Below are 19,407 nucleotides of genomic sequence, written 5' to 3' on the forward strand. Positions count from 1 at the left end.
AATCTAATATTTACAAAGATAAGTGGGCTCGTACTTAGCCCATAGGCCCAAAATCTACCCTAAGACTCATAAGAACCCTAGGGTCTTGTCTTGCATCTCTGGCCCAATCTACTTGGAGTCTTCTATCCAATACCCTTGCGGGGTAGGATTGCATCACCCATCTAAAAACTAAGCTCACCTCCTTGAGAAGCTTCCTTGAGAAGCTAAAGCTTAGCTACACACACCCATCTAAAAACTAAGCTCACCTCCTTGACAAAATACATGAAAATACAAAAAAAAAAAAGTCCCTACTACAAAGACTACTCAAAATGCCCTGAAATACAAGGCTAAAATCCTATACTACTAGAATGGCCAAAATACAAGGCCCAAAAGAAGGAAAAACCTATTCTAATATTTACAAAAAAGAGTGGATCCAACCTTGACCCATGGGCTCAAAAATCTACCCTAAGGTTCATGAGAACCCTAGGGCATTCTTTAGTAGCTCTAGCCCAATCCTCTTGTAGTCTTCTATCCAATACCCTTGGGGGGTAGGATGGCATCACAATTATTCAAGTGCAGAGGCTCTAACTTCTAAGCTCAATTTGACCCTCAAAATGGCGGAATTGGCCAAAGCTTCTTTCTAACAAAATTGAAGATCTTTTCCTCAGCTTTCTAGGGAATACTCACACTTTCCATTTGTTGTTTTTTAGTGTCCTCTAGGCCCTGCACAAGGAAGATAGGTCAAGTAAGCAGAAAATCTGAAATTTAGCTACAATTCTCAATTAAGTTCAATCATTTGCGTTAGACCAAAACTGATTTAAGGTGAGAAAAATAAAGGTCAGATAAATTTCAATTGAGCTAAAAAGAATATAAAAATATTAAACTACAAATGCTCCATCAAATTCCTTTGATGAAGTTTAGATACATATTCCATGCTGGAGTAATACAACTTCGTCATCCTTAACATGTCTTCATAACTTTAAGCATTTTGAAGTTGATTTACTTCAGAAAGACTTATTCAAAATTGTGTTGTTGGTGTGTTAGTGGTCTATCCAAGGTCAGACTGAGTAGTGTTATTCAGTCCTTTGTTCTGATGCTTATCATTAGTGTTTCTCATGGACAGTTTCATCAATCAGCAATCTTGCATCTTCTTGTGCAGTTAGTTCTTACTTTCTGATGTGCCTTCAGTGATTGTGGCAACATATGGAAAGTGAAAAACTGTTAGACTTTAGTCTTTTGATATTGTTAAAGTGATTCATTTTGAGTCTTCCTGAATCATTCTGATGTTCAGAAAATTAGAGTCAAGGTCTGCATCATTCTAAGGTAAACTCTGGATAGTTTCATTTTGAAACAAGATGTTCTTCATGTAGGCTTTGATGAACCTTTTATGTAAGACCTTGTTATTCAGTATCTTGTCAAGGACTAAGTACTCAAAGGAATGCAAACTTCATCATTCTGATGGGCTTCAAGAATTCTTCTGAGTTCTCAACATTGTAGTTGTTCTCTGAACCTTTATGAGAATCATTCAAAGTACCTCAGAATGAAATAACATATATGTTTCTTAAGGGATAAACACTAAAACACTTAAGCTGAATGTTAGCCAACACTTAAACCCATCATCCTTTCAATTCGCATTGCTAATGGTTTGTCATAATTAAAACCAAGGACATGGATTCAATAACTACAACTTAGACTAGGAACACTTTCCTATATATGGAGATCTTGAAAATAAATAATAAACACCACAACATTATGTTCAAAACAAGTAGTTGAATGTGCCTCTTGAAGTTTTGAAACGACTTCCCCATTTGAGTGTTGTGTTGTCTAAGATAAAAATCTTGGATCTTAATTGTGCTTAGAAGGATCAACCCATTTGGCATTCTAAAATGGATGGTATTTTAATGCTTAAGGTTGTGTGCAAGTTTGTCTTTGAGCTTGGTCATAAGTTTATTTGGACTAAGCTAGTTTGGTCAAGGTCTATTCCTCCATCTCGTGGGTTTATTCTTTGGTGTATGATTCACAACAGGATGCCCATGGATGAAATCCTTTGGACCCATGGTTATGTTGTGGTTTCGATGTCTAGTTTGTGTGGTTCAGTAGAAGAAACTTCCTATCATTTGTTTCTTCGATGTAGCTTTGTTAACAATCTTTCGATGAGGCTTCAAAAATATTGTCAACATTAGTCTTGACAATGTTGAATCCACATCCCTGATTTTAATTATGACAAACCATTAGCAATGCAAATTGAAAGGGTGATGGAAGCAAGTGATGGCTAGCAATTTGGTTAAGTGTTTCAGTGATTATTACTTTTAGAAGTAGAGACGTTCTCTTATTCTGATGAGCTCAGAATGATGCTTAGAAAGGTTCAAAGAATTTTTGTCAGAGTTAAGAACTCAGAATAATTCTTGAAGCTCCTCGGAATGATGAGCATGCTTCCCTTTGAGTACTTAGTCTTTAGCAAAATATTGAGCAACAAGGCCTTATATAGAAGATTCATTAAAGACTACATGTAGAGCATCATAGTTCAGAATGAAGCCATGCAGAGTCATCATCAGAATGATGAAGATCAAGACTCAGAGTCTCATAACATTAAAATAGTTAGAAAGACTCATAATGCACCACTTAGACAAAATAACAAGACTGTTATCTAAACAATTCTTCACTTTGCCACAATCATTGTGGGAACCTCAAAAAGGAAGAATTGCATGTATCAAAAGATGCATAATTGTTGAAAGACAAAGTTGTCCATGAAAACACTAATGAGAAGCATTAGATTGAAGGACCGAAGAAAGTAACTCAGTCTAAACCATGGACAATAACACTAACACACCAGCAACTAGCTTTTACAAAAAAGTCTCTCTGAATTTGTCTAAACTTCATAATGCATGAATCTATGAAGAAGTGTTAAGAAGAGATGAAGTCACACTACATCAGAATGAAATACCAATTTGAACTTCATCAAGTATATTCAATACATCATGAACCTAGTTTCAACAAACATCAGAATGACTATTATGAAGGTTTTTCAAAATGCTCCTCAAAATGGTTCCTCATAATGGTTTTGACAGTTGTTACATCATGAGTACTGGAAAGACACCTACTTGCTCTAAAAGTGTGCCAATTGTGTGGAGCCCACTCTAATGGTGTGCTTGGGAGCTTTTTAAGGAAATTTTGAAAGATATGAAGAACCAAGTTGAAGCACTCCATTTCAACCACATCTTGAACAAAATCTTTGTGAGAAATTTGTGTTTTAGAACCAACCTTCTATGCAAGAGTGACCTACTTTTCTATTATGCCCAATAACTTGTCATAGTCTTAGTTAGAAGTGTGAAACCATATTCTTGAGTGGAATCCATGTTGTGAGGATAATTTTTTTTCTCTATGCAATAGAATCAAACCCATTTTCTATAAAACCCAAAAGTATCTAGTAAGAGTGAAATCCAATGGTGTAGTTGGTCTAGCAAATGCTAGGTTTTATGTCTAGTGGGGAACTAACAAGGTTGTGAAATCCAATGGTTGTGAACTAGTTGTGTTAGTGTAAATCTCATCTTCAAGGATGGAATTGGACGTAACCCAAGGTTAGGGTGAACCAATATAAAAATATTTGTGCACTCTTCATCTCTATCTCTTTCATTCTGCTTTGCATATATCTGAAATATGGTTTTAATTAAGAGCACTAAATTTGTTATTCTACAGCATAAACTACAACATGAACAATCTAGTTTTGATCAAAAGGTTCTTATTAAAATACCCATCTTTGAAATAAAAATGTTTATCTCTAAAAGAACTATTTTTTCATAATTGTTGCATTTTCATTCTAAGCAACTTGAATTTCTATAATGAGATGAGAACAATTTTTTAAGTTGTAGTGGTTCTTTTCGAATAATAACCATAAATCTTTTAGATTTTCAAAGGAACATAATTTTTTTTCAAAACCACTTATTCAACCCCCCTTCATGGTATTTTTGTCACTTCAGACAAAACCTCTTGCCTTTTGGTATTGATTTCATTGGGAAGTTCTGGTAGTAGTCAAGTAAAAGGATGTCCTTGTCTTCGTTTTGATTCAAGTTTTTTTGGGTCACTACGTGGTGTAGGAATAGTGTGCGATTTCATAATGTGTTCATTAAATTTCGTCAAGTTGTTTCTACGGTGATTTTAGTTGTTTCATTGACAAGTTTTTTTTATCTAAATCTAGGGCTCCTAAGGTTGTGGTCATTAGACAAGTAAATTAGTTCTCTCCAACTTTGGTGTTATTAAATGTAACACAAATGGGACATCAAGAGGTCATCCAGGCCATGTAGATAGCAATGGTATTTTTAGAGATAGTTCTGGTGGTTTTAAGGGTAGTTTTGCGGTTTACACTGATGTCAAAACAACCCTTCATGCTGAATTGCTTGTTGTTATGGAGGCTATTGAGATATATTTTAAAAAAGGTTGGTTGTGATTTTGGTTGGAGTGTGACTCCAAGTTACTTCCAAAGGCTTTTGGCAATGTCAACATTATTCCTTAGGAGTATAAAAGCAAATTGAAAAGTTGTATTAGCATAAGCTCTCAAATGCATTTTCAAGCTACTCATATCTTTAAGAAAGGGAATCAATGCACCGACAAATTAGCTAATCATGAAGTTCAACAAAGAAGAGATTTTATCTAGTGGGACTGATCGAGGCCGTACCCGAATCAAATAAACATTAAAATGCAGTAACTAGGAAGTGATCCTAGGTCATTTCCCAACGAGCAATGACTAACCAAATGTTCATAATATGCTTCGTTATAACAGTAACAGTAACGATTGGGGGGCGGTTTGTTTTGTGAATTAAAGAACAAGCGAACTGGAATACGAAATTAATAGTATTAAAAACGTGTTGTTTCCTCTGATTCAGAAGCCATTCTCTTGTCCTAGGTTATGAAGAATTTGTCCCTAATAGTTAACCACTTAATCCAATTCTATGTTAATTGACTAAGTGAAAATCAACTTAGGGTTGTCAATACGTGATTAGGCAACACATATACCAATTAACCCTTCGTTCATTAAGCATGAACGTAAGTTAAGCTCAGAGGCAATTAATCAAACACGAAGCGTGCATAGATTAACATTAACGAATGTGGGTTAATTGGTGAAGGGAAAACTGCCAAGAAGCTACATTATAAACAGAACCTCGAAGAGAGTTAAGCTTCGTCCTCAGAAGGAAACAACATCAGAAATTTAGCCTTCCATAATTTCAACAAAAGCAGAAAACGTAAATGAAACTAGAAGCAAAAACGTAAATGAAACTAAAGGCATAAAACATAAATGAAAGCAGAAGAAGGAACAAGAAACGAAATTGCAATAAGAAGCAGAAAATTGGAAAATGCCTTAACGTGAACAGTAATCCAAAGCTAAAAATGTAAAACCCTATGCTCTGAATAATCGAAAATCCCCCTTACACGAATCCCAAGGTTGCTATTTATAAGGATCACTCAGAGTCACTAGGCCCTATTACATTATTCTTGCCCAAAATGAAATAAACAATGAACATCATAAAAATAAAATTGCAATCTCCTAATTAGAAATTAACTAAGGTAAACGTTGCTTTATTTTCCCTCTTTAAGTCCAAAAGCAAAATCCGGATTAAGCTCAATGCTTCATTAATTCCTGAAATTAGATTAAAAACATCAAATTAGCTGAATGAGCTCAAATAATAAAACTGTCTAATTAATTTGACAATTAAGACTAATCAGTAATTAAAATGGTGCACAAAGGTTTAAGAAATAGGAGAAAATAATGGCACATCAGGGACTCCCTTTCATAGTTTATTTTCTATTCTTTCTTTCACATTCATTATGGATTGCCATCTTTTTGCTTTAGTTGATATTTTTCATATGGGTTTTGGTATGATGTCCCCCCATGTTTTTATTTGTGAATTTGTTTGTTTTTCTTATTTTTTTTAATAAAAAGTGATGTGTTGCTAATGAATGATAGTTGGAGGAGTGCCAACATTGTTGGGATGTTTTCATTCTTTTGTAAGGCTTAGCATGTTGCAACCTTTATGTATAAAAAAAGCCAAGAGTAAAATAATAGATTCTCTTTAGATGATCTAATTTTTTAGAATTTACTAAGGTTCGCAGATAATCAATTATCCACTAAGATAATCGATTATTTGACCCTAAAGCAAAATGTGAGTTTGCATAGTTAATCGATTAAGTTAGAAATATTTTTTTTTTATTCTTATGATTCTCAGGTGATGACATGAACAAAATAATCATTTATATATCCTTATTAAATAATCAATTATTTTTGTTTGAGATTTATAAAAACAAAATTTTTAAAGACTCTTGTATGTGACCCTGATTTTTCTTATTACACTTAGAATTTTCATAGCTTTGTCACAGGATCATGATGAGATGTTGAAATAGCATAGGAAGTGCTTCATTTTCATATATTTCATAGGTTAGGTGAATTCTTTCCTATTATGTTACATTTAGGTTTCTTCTTGAGTGGGTGATCGAGGTCATACCCAAATCAAATAAACATTAAAAATGCAGTATCTAGGAAGTGATCCTAGGTCGTCTCCCAACGAGCAATGGTCAACCAACGTTCATAATAGATAGTGATAAAACAGTAACGAATTGGGGGGGGGGGGGGTTGTTTGTTTTTGTAATTTAAACAGCAAGCAAATTTTTATTAGAAAATAATAGAATTAAAACATGTTGTTTCCCCTTGATTCACAAGCAAGTCTCTTATCCTAGGTTACGATGATTTATCCCTAACTAGTTCAACCACTTAATCCAACCCTAAATTAAATTACTAAGCGAAAATTAACATAAGGTTTTCATTATGTGATTAAGCAACACATACACCAATTAATCATGAACGAAACTGATCATTAAGCATGAACCTAAATTAAGCGCAGAGACAATTAATCAAGCACTAAGCATGCATGGATTAATGGCAACAAATACAGAGTAATTGGTGAAGAGGAAAAAACTTATCAGTATTCAATAGTAATAACAAAACCTCAAAGAAAGTTGTGCTTGATCCTCAAGAGAAAACAACGCTGGAGACTTAGCCTTCCATTAATCAGCAGAAAACGAAATTGTAGATTGAAGCAGAACATAGACCACAGACTCTTGCAACAGGTGCAAATTTATGATTCATGGCAAGCTGAGTTACTAGGTTGACCAAGGCATCAAGTTTTCCCTCAAGCTTTTTATTTTCAGTAGATGAAGATGAATTTGTGGCCACCTCATGGCCTCCTCTAAGGACAATAGCATCATTTCTTGCATTGAATTGTTGGGAGTTGGAAGCCATCTTCTCAATCAAATTCCTAGCCTCAGCAGGGGTCATATCACCAAGAGCTCCACCACTGGCAGCATCAATCATACTCCTCTCCATGTTGCTAAGTCCCTCATAGAAATATTGAAGAAGGAGTTGCTCAGAAATCTGGTGGTGAGGACAGCTTGCACACAATTTCTTGAATCTTTCCCAGTACTCATACAAGCTCTCTCCACTAAGTTGCCTGATGCCTGAAATGTCTTTTCTGATGGCAGTGGTCCTAGATGCAGGGAAGAATTTCTCCAAGAACACCCTCTTAAGGTCATCCCAACTGAAAATGGACCTGGGAGCAAGGTAGTATAGCCAATCTTTTGCCACTCCCTCCGGAGAATAAGTGTCGCAACCTACCCTTTTGCGGGCAAGCGAGGCGAGGCTCTCGGGTGCATCTTCCAAAGGAGGAAAATGCGCGAAGTCGCCACCAATGTTTACTTGTGGAAAACGTCGGAAAAACCGAAGGAAACCGGTCATGAAGAATATTCTAGATTCAGGAGTTGTATTTACGTTTGAGGAAGGTATTAGCACCTCTCACGTTTGTCCCAAAGGACAAAAGCCTTAATTTTAGAATTGTGTGAAATTGTGTATTTAAACCTTTTATTTCTTTTTTATTTTTGAGGTCAACAAAACCGGGGGCTCTTGCTCCTACATATCCTCCATCGAAAAGGAAATCAGACCTACGTAGTTCTTTCTTAAGAATGAATCAAGCAATTCTTTTTACTCGGAAGGTGGTCCTTTTAAGGCGTTGGACCTTAAAATGATCCATTTTTACTTGGTGAGAAAAACTGAGGTATCGAACCTTAAAATCCTTTTTAGTAATTTTTGGCGGACGAGCTTGACTTTGCGAGTTGATTTTAGCCTTAGTTTCAGTTTAGTTATTAGTCAATTCAATTAAGAAAGAGAAATCCCAAAGAGAAACGTCCGATTGATTTTTTTTTCTTTATTTTACTAAAAGATATTTTTCGGTTATTATATTATTATTTTACCTCTTTTTGGTTTCCAATGTGGTTACAGCACAACCGAACGGTCAGATTTCATTTTAACAGAAATTAACGGATATTACAAATCAAATGATCGGTGGAAATTTATTTTATTTTTTGATTAGGCGAGAAAATGACTTAAATAAATGACTGAAGCACGTCAAAAAGGGGTACGGAAAGTAAACAAAATGAAAATAAAAACACGCAAAACAAGTGGGGACCACCACGGGTACATAGAATGAATTGAAAAGTTCGATTTCGGAAACTTACCGGTTGAAAACCGAAGAACGAACGACGAACGGCGAAGAACGGTTAAAAATCATCGCGAAATCACCCACGAAAACGTTACGGAAGCACCCCGGCTTCGATTTTCTTCACGGACACAATTTTCCTCACTAATTTTAAGTGATTACGAAATGCCAAGAAGGTTGAACCCTTTCCTTCTTCACTCCTCCCTCTATTTATAGGAAAATAGGGGAGGAGCTTGCCACCCAGCTCGCTCAGGCGAGCTCAGCTCGCCCAGGCGAGCCAGGTTGCTTCCTCCAGAAGCAACCGCCTTCTGGAGGAAGAATCTGGAAGGCCCAAGTGGGCCTGATTGCTATTTGCACCTCCCCTTTTTTTACTAAATACACCCTCTTTGCTTTTTTTGGTGATTCTTTTTCCGTAACGTTACGAAACTTTACGAATTTCGTAACGACACTTGTTTTCTTTCTGTAAGGTTACGGAACCTTACGGATCATGTAATTATTGTCTTTTTTAGCTTTCGGAATGCTACGAAAACTCACGAATTGCGTAACAACACTTCCTTTTGATTTCCGGCATGTTACGGATTTTCACAGATTGCGTAACAATGCTTCCTTTTGATTTTCGGCATGTCTCGGAACTTCACGTATTGTGCAACAAAGGGTGCCAAGTACCTCGAAGCGGTCAACCAAAGGTTGCATGCCGTCAAACAATGGTACCTAGACGAAATTAGGGTATGCCAATAAGGAAAAGCCTTTAAAAAGATATGATCTTCTTGGACATCAGGAGGCTTCATGGTGGAACAAACAATATGGAACTCCTTAAGATGCTTATGAGAATCTTCACCTGTAAGACCATGAAACTTGGGCAGCAAATGTATTAGTCTTGTAACACCCTGATATATATATATATATATATATATATATATATATATCAGTAATTATGTTTGATGTTTGATTATATTTGTTGTGTTATTTTATTCGTAATTATTTTCAAGGAGGTGAGTTTAGTTATTAGAAGGGTGTTAGTAGTTAAAGCGTTAGCTTCTCAAAGAAGCCTCTTGAGAAAACTTCTCAAAGAAGCCACGAGGAAGCTTCTTGAGGAAGCCTCTTAATGAAGCTTCTTGAGGAAGCTACATGAAGCTGCCTCGGTAAAAACACTGCCCAGCCTTCGTTAACCGTTGGATCTTCTCGAAATTTGGTCCGCAGCTTCACAAGATACTTGTCCACAATCTGATCATTGTGATCTTTGAGAAGATGTCTAGAGTGTGTGTGAAGCTTCCGTTCCAGAGAGTATTTCTCATTTGAGCGTTTCAGCCTTTGCTTTCGTGTAGCTTAGGAAAAACGCCATTCCTTCTCCTTTCTTTCTTCCAAAGCCATTTCTAACGTCCCAAGCACTTTCTTCATCACCCATAGCCACCATTAGCCACCACAAACCGCCGTTGTTCTCCGTTGAAACCCTACACCGAGAGGAACCCTTCAACCAAAGCGGAATTTTCCAACTTGGCTCACAGTTTCGGTAGAGAACGAAATCCTAATCTGACCTTTCATTTTCCTTTGAGGTAACCATGATTCTATGTCTTTTCCTTGCTAGTTTCATCTTGTCTTTGCATCTTTTCTGACTTTGGAACCACCATTGCATGTTTTACGCTTCCTTTGTAAAACCCGAAATTCTCTCAGCTCTTTCATGTAGTGACGTGGGTGTTTGACCCAGAGCATTGTGGTTAGCTTTGTTTATGAAAATCCATATTAAGTCTCCTTCGTTTTGGCATGGTAGAGGCTTGCGTGGAACCGAAGAGCAGAGAAGAAAACGGAATCTTCAAGTGATGTGACGAGGAACCCGCAGGGTAGCTCACGATAGGTGAGGGGAGTTTATTATAAAATTTACCATTTTAACACCATAGCTAGGGTTAGGGAACCTAGCTATGAGGATATCTGCATGTCCCTGTTGTCATCATCAAAAAGGGGGAGATTGTAGAAGCAAGCTTCATGATGTTGAATCAAGATTGATTCAAGGAGTTTTGATGATAACAAAGATGATGACAAAAAGCCCAAGAGAATGAGTTCAAGATTAAATCAAGAATACTTCAAGAATCAAGAGGAAATTTGATTTCAAGATTCAAGAATCAAGTTTCAAGATTTATGTTTCAAGAATCAAGAATCAAGAATAATCAAGTTGAAGATTCAAGAATCAAGAAAAGGCTCAATCAAGATAAGTACAAAAAAGTTTTTCAAAATATTGAGTAGCACATGAAGTTTTCACAAAAGCTTTTACCAAAGAGTTTTTACTCTCTGGTAATCGATTACCAGTTTACTGTAATCGATTACCTATAGCAAAGATTGTTTTCAAAAAGCTTTCAACTAAATTTACAATGTTCCAATTGATTTCAAAATGGTATAATCGATTACAATGATTTGGTAATCGATTACCAGTGTGTTTGAACGTTGAAATTCAGATTTAAATGTGAAGAGTCACATCCTTTCAGAAAAATGCTTTGTGTAATCGATTACAATGATTTGGTAATCGATTACCAGTGATAAGTTTTGAACAAAAATCAAAAGATGTAACTCTTCCAATGGTTTTCAATTTTTTCTAAAGGTTATAACTCTTCTAATGGTTTTCTTGACCAGACTTGAAGAGTCTATAAAAGCAAGACCTTAACTTGCATTTTACAGACAATTGATTACAATCTTTTACATCCTTTAAATCTCTTTGAACATCCTCTTGAATTTCTTCTTCTTCTTCCTTTGCAAAAGCTTTCTTAAGTTTTCTGGTTTTCCAAAAACCTTGAAAACAAAACTTGTGCTATTCATCTTTTTAATTCCCTTCTTCCTTTGCCAAAATGAATTCACCAAGGACTAACCACCTGAATTCTTTTTGTGTCTCTCTTCTCCCTTTTCCAAAGGAACAAAGGACTAACCGCCTGAATTCTTTTGTGCCTCCCTTCTCCCTTGTCAAAGAATTCAAAACGACACAATCTGAGAATTCTTTTGATTCTTCCCTTTCCCATAAACAAAAGATTTCAAAGGACTAACCGCCTGAGAATTCTTTTGTTTCCCCATTCACAAAGTTTCAAAGGACTAACTGCCTGAGATCTTTGTCTTAACACATTGGAGGGTACATCCTTTGTGGTACAAGTAGAGGATACATCTACTTGGGTTGTTGTGACTGAGAACAAGAGAGGATACATCTCTTGTGGATCAGTTCTAGTGGAGGGTACATCCACTAGGTTGTTCAAAGAGAACAAGGGAGGGTACATCCCTTGTGGATCTTTGCTTGTAAATGAATTTACAAGGTTGAAAAGAAATCTCAAGGACCACAGGTCGCTTAGGGACTGGATGTAGGCACGGGTTGTTGCCGAACCAGTATAAAACTCTTGTGTTTGTCTTCTTCTTCCCTACTCTTTTAATTTCCGCTGTGCACTTTAATTATTGTTTTTACTTTTGGTAATATTAAGAAGGATAGATTTTTATTTAGTAAATGTTCGTTAATAATTAATTCAACCCCCCCCTCTTAATTATTCCGAGGCCACTTGATCCAACAAGTGGTATCAGAGCAGGTATCTTGTAGAAAGTTTAACAACTTCAAGATTCATGGCCTCTTCAAATTCTTTGTTTCCTGAAGGAAATTCCATCCATAGGCCACCAATCTTCAATGGTGAGGGTTACCACTATTGGAAAACCCGTATGCAGATTTTCATTGAAGCCATAGATTTAAACATTTGGGAAGCAATAGAAATAGGACCATACATACCCACTATAGTAGTTGTAAGCACAAGCACCACAACACCACAACCTAGAGATAAATGGACAGAAGAAGATAGGAGAAGAATCCAGTATGATCTTAAAGCCAAAAATATTATTACTTCAGCCCTAGGAATAGATGAGTATTTTAGAGTGTCAAACTGCACAAATGCCAAGGAGATGTGGGATACTCTCCAACTTACACATGAAGGAACCACTGATGTAAAAAGATCTAGAGTAAATACACTTACACATGAATATGAATTGTTTAGGATGAACCCTAATGAAAACATTTATAGCATGCAGAAAAGATTTACACATATAGTTAACCATCTTGCCTCTTTAGGAAAAATCTTCCCTAATGAAGATTTAATTAATAAAGTTTTAAGATGCTTAAGTAGGGAATGACAGCCCAAGGTAACTGCTATTTCTGAAAGTAAAGATCTCTCTTCTATGTCTCTTGCTACTTTGTTTGGAAAATTGCAAGAACATGAAATGGAACTCCAACGTCTTAATCAAAATGAAGAAACCGACAAAAAGAAGAGAAGTATAGCACTTAAAGCCTCATCATCAATACAAGAAAAAAATGAAGAAGAAGATTCAGATGATGAAGAAGACTTCTCACTCTTTGTGAAGAAGTTCCAGAAATTTGTCAAGAGAAGAAGAAGAGAGAGACGTCAAAACTTTAACAATGGAAGAAGATCACAAGAAGACTCTCAAGTTCTTAGATGTTACAAATGCAACCAACTTGGCCACATCAAAGCAAATTGTCCTTCAAATGAAGAATGGCCTGAGAAAAGTGATAAGAAAAGGTATGATGAAAGAAGAACCAAGAAGGCCTACATTGCATGGGATGACAATGATTCATCCGATGGCTCAGAAAAGGAAATTAATCTTCTAACCAAGGATTATGAGAGTGATGAGAAAATTTCTCAAGAAGGTTAAAAAAAGAGCAAAAGTATGACTTTCATCTTCAAAAATCTAGACATCTTTAATCATGAAAAAGGTAACATCAAAACCATTCTCTTTTTGAAATTTTATTTAGGTTGATATTTCTCTTTCAATTAATTTGATTATGATGACTAACAAATTTTTATTTGTTTGACTTGATTAATTGAAATTGTGAGTATATGGTTAAATGGTCTTGATTGAGTTATTTTTTAAAAGCATGAAGTCTACTTTTAAGTATTTTGATAATGTCTATTATTATTATTCTTCAATACTTGTGTTGATTGTTTTGATATAATTTCATGTCTACATGATTTTTAATTATGCATGATTTTGAATATGTATTACTTGATTAAGATTCATTCATAAAGTATTTTTAATATATATATTTTCTTTAAGAAAGTATTTTGATACTCATTCAAATCCCTTTTTCTCCTAAAAATCAATCAGCTTTTATCTTTTGGCTAAAATGCTCTCTGGTAATCGATTACCATAGTAGTGTAATCGATTATAGGCAGTTATTTTTTGCTAATATGCTCTCTGGTAATCGATTACCATATTAGTATAATCAATTACCACGCATCCCTGCACCTATATATACAAATTTCAAAATCAGAAATCTGCAACCTCTCTTATTTTCGAAAACCCTCGTTCCCTATTCTCTCTTCTGCCATATCTCACTCATTTCTTGTCCAAATCACTCCCCACAAAGCCCAAACTTCATATTTTTTCATTCTCTTTCATTTGAACTGATTGAAATTTCAAAAAATCTCTTCTAATGGCAGAACCATCAAAGAAGCGAAAGGGTTCTTCAAGTCGGAGTCAACGACATTCCAAGACTCAGGAAACGCCGATTCCTTCCTCTATTCCCTCTGCCTCATTGTTTTCATCCGAAGAACAGTGGATACGGTACACAAATCTCTTTTCTTCTTGTTCTATTGTTGATCCAAAATTCATTGATATGGATTTCTTTTCAAATGAGAGTTTTGAATGCATTCAGGCATTTGAAAACTCCAATCTTATTCCTTTCATGTCTTTAAAATTTCCTTTTTACTCTGATTTAATCAAAGTCTTCTATTCAAACCTTGAAATCCAAGAAGGCACCTTAATTTCTGAAGTTTATGGGATTAAAATGGTCATTGACCAATCCCTATTCTCTGATTTAACCCAATTATCCAGTGAAGGTGTACCATTTGAAGGTACACTGATTGGTGATTGGAAATATGAATTTTTTGTGCATGATGCCCGTCGGTTGGTTTGCACCAACCAAGCAGATATGATCGAAAGGCTTCTTGCCGATTCATTGGCTTTTGAGAGTCGCATCCTTCATTACCTTATTGTTCGTATCTTGCTTCCAAGATCTTCAAACCTTGCACAGGTTTCTGAAGAAGATCTTATTGTTATGTGGGATTTTCATAAAGGTCGAAAAATTGATTGGGGCACACTTAGTCCGATATCGCATGCATAAGGCATTGCAATTAAATGCTCCATTGCCATATCCACATCTAGTCACCCTCTTCCTTCAACACTTTAGCATCCCTCTTGATTCTGAACCTTATGTTCCAATCAAGAGATCCTTTCTAATAGGTGTGGTTGTCATTGCATCCTTTGGTTATCAAAATGAGCATGATGGCTCTTGGGTGAAAAAGGGTGCTCGACCTATTGATGAAGAAGGACATGGTGGAGAAGATTCTTCTCTTCTTCAAAAGATTTTGGATAGGTTCGATGGTCTTCAAACCTTTGTTGGTGAAAGGTTTGATACTTTGGAATTACAAGTGGACATGCGCTTCAATGAGATGGAGTCAAGAATCACCAAGGTCGAAGAAGATGTTTCTTATATTCGTACAAGCTTTGATCTACCACCATCGCTGCCACCATCATCTAAGTTTTCTATTATTTTTAATATTACTAGTACTTTGTTTTCTAGTCGTGTATTTGGCTATATTATGACATTTTGGATAATTTAGTATTTCTTTATTTGCATGGTTTGATTGAACAATTATGAATTATGTTATATGACTATGTGGTTTTTATATTTGATCTATTCATGTTTCTTGCTTCATGATTGGTTTATATTCTTCAATGTATGTCTTGTGAATGATTAATAGTATATGATTGTCATATACTTGTTACGCACTTGGGCTTTTTGTTGATGCCAAAGGGGGAGAGAAATAGGAATTAAATCAAGAACTCACATAAGTAATTAACTTAATTTCAAGTGAAGCATAAATTAAAAAACAAAGGGGGAGAATGGAAAATTAAGTGAGTGATCGACTAGGAAAAAGTGTGTGTATGTGTTTCTTGATTTCAGAGTTGTCATCATCAAAAAGGGGGAGATTGTAGAAGCAAGCTTCATGATGTTGAATCAAGATTGATTCAAGGAGTTTTGATGATAACAAAGATGATGACAAAAAGCCCAAGAGAATGAGTTCAAGATTGAATCAAGAACACTTCAAGAATCAAGAGGAAATTTGATTTCAAGATTCAAGAATCAAGTTTCAAGATTTAAGTTTCAAGAATCAAGAATCAAGAATAATCAAGTTGAAGATTCAAGAATCAAGAAAAGACTCAATCAAGATAAGTACTAAAAAGTTTTTCAAAACATTGAGTAGCACATGAATTTTTCACAAAACCTTTTACGAAAGTGTTTTTACTCTCTTGTAATCGATTACTAGTTTATTGTAATCGATTACCAATAGCAAAGATTGTTTTCAAAAAGCTTTCAACTGAATTTACAACGTTTCAATTGATTTCAAAATGGTGTAATCAATTACAATGATTTGGTAATCGATTACCAGTGTGTTTGAACGTTGAAATTTAAATTTAAATGTGAAGAGTCACATCCTTTCACAAAAAAGCTTCGTGTAATCGATTACAATGATTTGGTAATCGATTACCAGTGATAAGTTTTGAACAAAAATCAAAAGATGTAACTCTTCCAATGGTTTTCATGTTTTTCTAAAGGTTATAACTCTTCTAATGGTTTTCTTGACCAGACATGAAGAGTCTATAAGAGCAAGTCCTTAACTTGCATTTTTAAGACAACTGATTACAATCTTTTACATCCTTTGAATCTCTTTGAACATCCTCTTGAATTTCTTCTTCTTCTTCCTTTGCCAAAAGCTTTCTAAAGTTTTCTGGTTTTCCAAACCTTGAAAACAAAAGTGTGCTATTCATCTTTTTCATTCCCTTCTCCCTTTGCCAAAAAGAATTCACCAAGGACTAACCGCCTGAATTCTTTTTGTGTCTCTCTTCTCCCTTTTCCAAAAGAACGAAGGACTAACCGCCTGAATTCTTTTGTGCCTCCCTTCTCCCTTATCAAAGAATTCAAAACGACACAGTCTGAGAATTCTTTTTATTCTTCCCTTTCCTATAAACAAAAGATTTCAAAGGACTAACCGCCTGAGAATTATTTTGTTTCCCCATTCACAAAGTTTCAAAGGACTAACCGCCTGAGAACTTTGTCTTAACACATTGGAGGGTACATCCTTTGTGGTACAAGTAGAGGGTACATCTACGTGGGTTGTTGTGACTGAGAACAAGAGATGGTACATCTCTTATGGATCAGTTCTAGTGGAGGATGCATCCACTAGGTTGTTCAAAGAGAACAAGGGAGGGTACATCCCTTGTGGATCTTTGCTTGTAAAGGAATTTACAATGTTGAAAAGAAATCTCAAGGACCGCAGGTCGCTTGGGGACTGGATGTAGGCACGGGTTATTGCCGAACCAGTATAAAACTCTTGTGTGTTTGTCTTCTTCTTCCCTACACTACAACAAATCTGTTAAATAATGGAGGTTATTTTGCAGAGGTTTTAGAAACCTCCTTAATTTATTAAAAACTACAAATTTTTGTGCTTAATTTTTGGAGGTTTATAACCTTTTCTAATTAAATATTATTTTTCCACTCTTTTCTCTTTAAAATAAAATAAATCATGTTTTTTCCCAGCAAAAAAAAATTCCCTCTCAAAAAAATCACAAAATCCCAATAGACCTAAAATTTCCTAGTTTTCTCTGAAGGTTACAAGAGGCCTGCTCTATCCCATTCACTTGATTATTTGAATTAGTTTGTATCAGATCTCCGATCCGTCTTTTCATACCATCTGTTTCTGCAAGTGAAGTACTCAAGGGAGCCTGACAATCCAACTAAGTGTAGGTTTCATTCACAGTTTTCTTTTTTACTTTTTGATATCGATACTTATTATTCGCTAAAATGACGGCATTTGTGGTCTCTTTCAATCTAAGGCCCCCATTTTTTTTCTTATCGTTTTTCATATGCAGCTTGCAAGGCTAGAGGCGCCGACCTTAGGGTTCATTTTAAGGTGAGTACTGTTTGTTGCTTTGGTTTTGGTTATTCTCTGTTTAATTATTTTTTGGAATAACGATCCCAATAATGTATAACCAATTGTGGATTACTCACATCAATGTTATAATTTCTTTTTGCATATACTTTGTTTCGTAACTCGAGTATGGTTTGATTGATTGTTAGAATCATAGATACATGAAAGTATGCCTAATAGATACCGCTTAATAGAAACACTTCAGGGACAGCATCCCCATTTGAATGGCTTTTTTGTTTGTTCTATTTTTAAGATTTTTTTTATTAGTTACTTAGATAACTTGTTCTGGGAAATCACAAATCCTGAAAAGAAAAAGACTATAGAGATTTTTTAGTAATCTCACCAGATTGACTTGAGAAAAAATATCTAAAAGTTGATTTTTTTTTTCTGAAGCTAATCCAAATGAACTAATTGTCATCCTCTTCATTATATTTTCCCTTAACTGTATTAATTTTACTTGAGGTTGTCCCTTTTTCTCTAGTTTAATTTAATTTGGATTGTGTGGGAAAACCTTTTATAAAACAAAAATGAAGAGGAATAAACCTGATGAAAAAAGCAGGGGCATGTTTCCTGTGTGAGCAGGCCTCTCGTAACCTTCAGGGATATAATAACTTACAGAAAGCAAGCATGCAAAAAGTGAATACCTTACAGAAAATGGGTTTTCATAAAAGTGAATACCATCAAGAAGAAGGATTCTTGGGTTCTTCAAAATTGCCCTTACAATTGCAATTCTTTGCTTTTGCCCACCAGAAAGTTGAGTCCCATTCTGGCCTGCCATTGTCTCAAGGCCCTACAAACAGAATAAAACACACTAACTAACTTGATAAAAGAAAGCAACCTGAAGCAATAGTTGCTAACGTAAGGTAAGAGTTTGGATTTTGGAATTAAACACTTGAGGCAGCTTGTCAATGAACTTTTTAGCATTGGCAAGTTTTATTGCCTTTGTAACCTCCTCATTAGTTGCACCTTCTTTTCCATAGGCTATGTTTTCTCTGATACTAGTTGCAAATAGGACAGGTTCTTGACTAACGAGCCCAATTTGTTCTCTTATCCATCTAACTTGAAAATTCTTCAAATTCACACCATCTATGAGTACTTCTCCAGCACCAGGATCATAGAATCTTTCCAATAAACTGACCACAGTAGACTTTCCGCTTCCACTTTGGCCCACTAAAGCAGCAGTTGTGCCACTTGGAACATACAATGAGAATCCGGAAAAGATCTGAACATCAGGCCTTGTAGGGTATCTGAAGTGAACATTCTTGAGTTCAATATATCCCTTTATGTCTTCCAAGACAACACCATTTGTGTCATAAGCATCAATTTTTGGCTTTCGTGCAATTGTCTCAAACATCTTATAAATTGTTGCTTGGCCTGCTGCAAATGCATTTAGGCTTGGGGATGTTTGACCAAGTGACCTATGAATGTTAGAAAGATTAATCAAGTTACAGTACTTCATTAGAAACGTTAGACAAAGTGGTTAATTTGCTTTTTCTTTTTTGGCTATTAAGGTCATATATATATATATATATATAATACTAACTTGTCGTATATAATACTAACTTAATTTCCTTTTTTTTAAAGCTTGTAGCTGAAGTTCTTGAGAGGTGCTGAAATTGGTTAGGCAATAGCAAAAGACACATTCCCCTGCCTTCATTTACTGGAAGTTCAAAGGTACTTCATCTCTCTCTTATTTTGATTAAACATTGTAATCTTTATTTTTATGTGTTTACAACGTACATTACATTTTCATGATAGTATTTTTATGTTACGACCTCTACTAGTTAGCTAACAAGTGTAATTTATTATAATTTTTTGTAATTCATTTTTTTTGTTGGTTCCATTGGTTTTTATTCTAAATACCTATTCTT

General features: G+C 35.3%; 1 non-coding gene and 1 pseudogene across 1 annotated transcript; both read left to right on the forward strand.

Annotated features, from left to right (window-relative positions):
* The first annotated feature begins 7,397 nt into the window (after positions 1-7,397).
* Positions 7,398-7,504, forward strand: LOC112998227 (small nucleolar RNA R71). The gene has a single exon (XR_003263266.1). It is a non-coding gene; the product is annotated as a small nucleolar RNA R71 (small nucleolar RNA).
* A 10,581-nt stretch (positions 7,505-18,085) lies between these two features.
* LOC112998254 (uncharacterized) lies at positions 18,086-18,175 on the forward strand (annotated as a pseudogene).
* The last annotated feature ends 1,232 nt before the right edge of the window (positions 18,176-19,407 follow it).

The sequence above is a fragment of the Glycine max genome, chromosome 10, assembly GCF_000004515.6.
Source record: "Glycine max cultivar Williams 82 chromosome 10, Glycine_max_v4.0, whole genome shotgun sequence".
In the NCBI taxonomy this organism is placed as follows: Eukaryota; Viridiplantae; Streptophyta; class Magnoliopsida; order Fabales; family Fabaceae; genus Glycine; species Glycine max.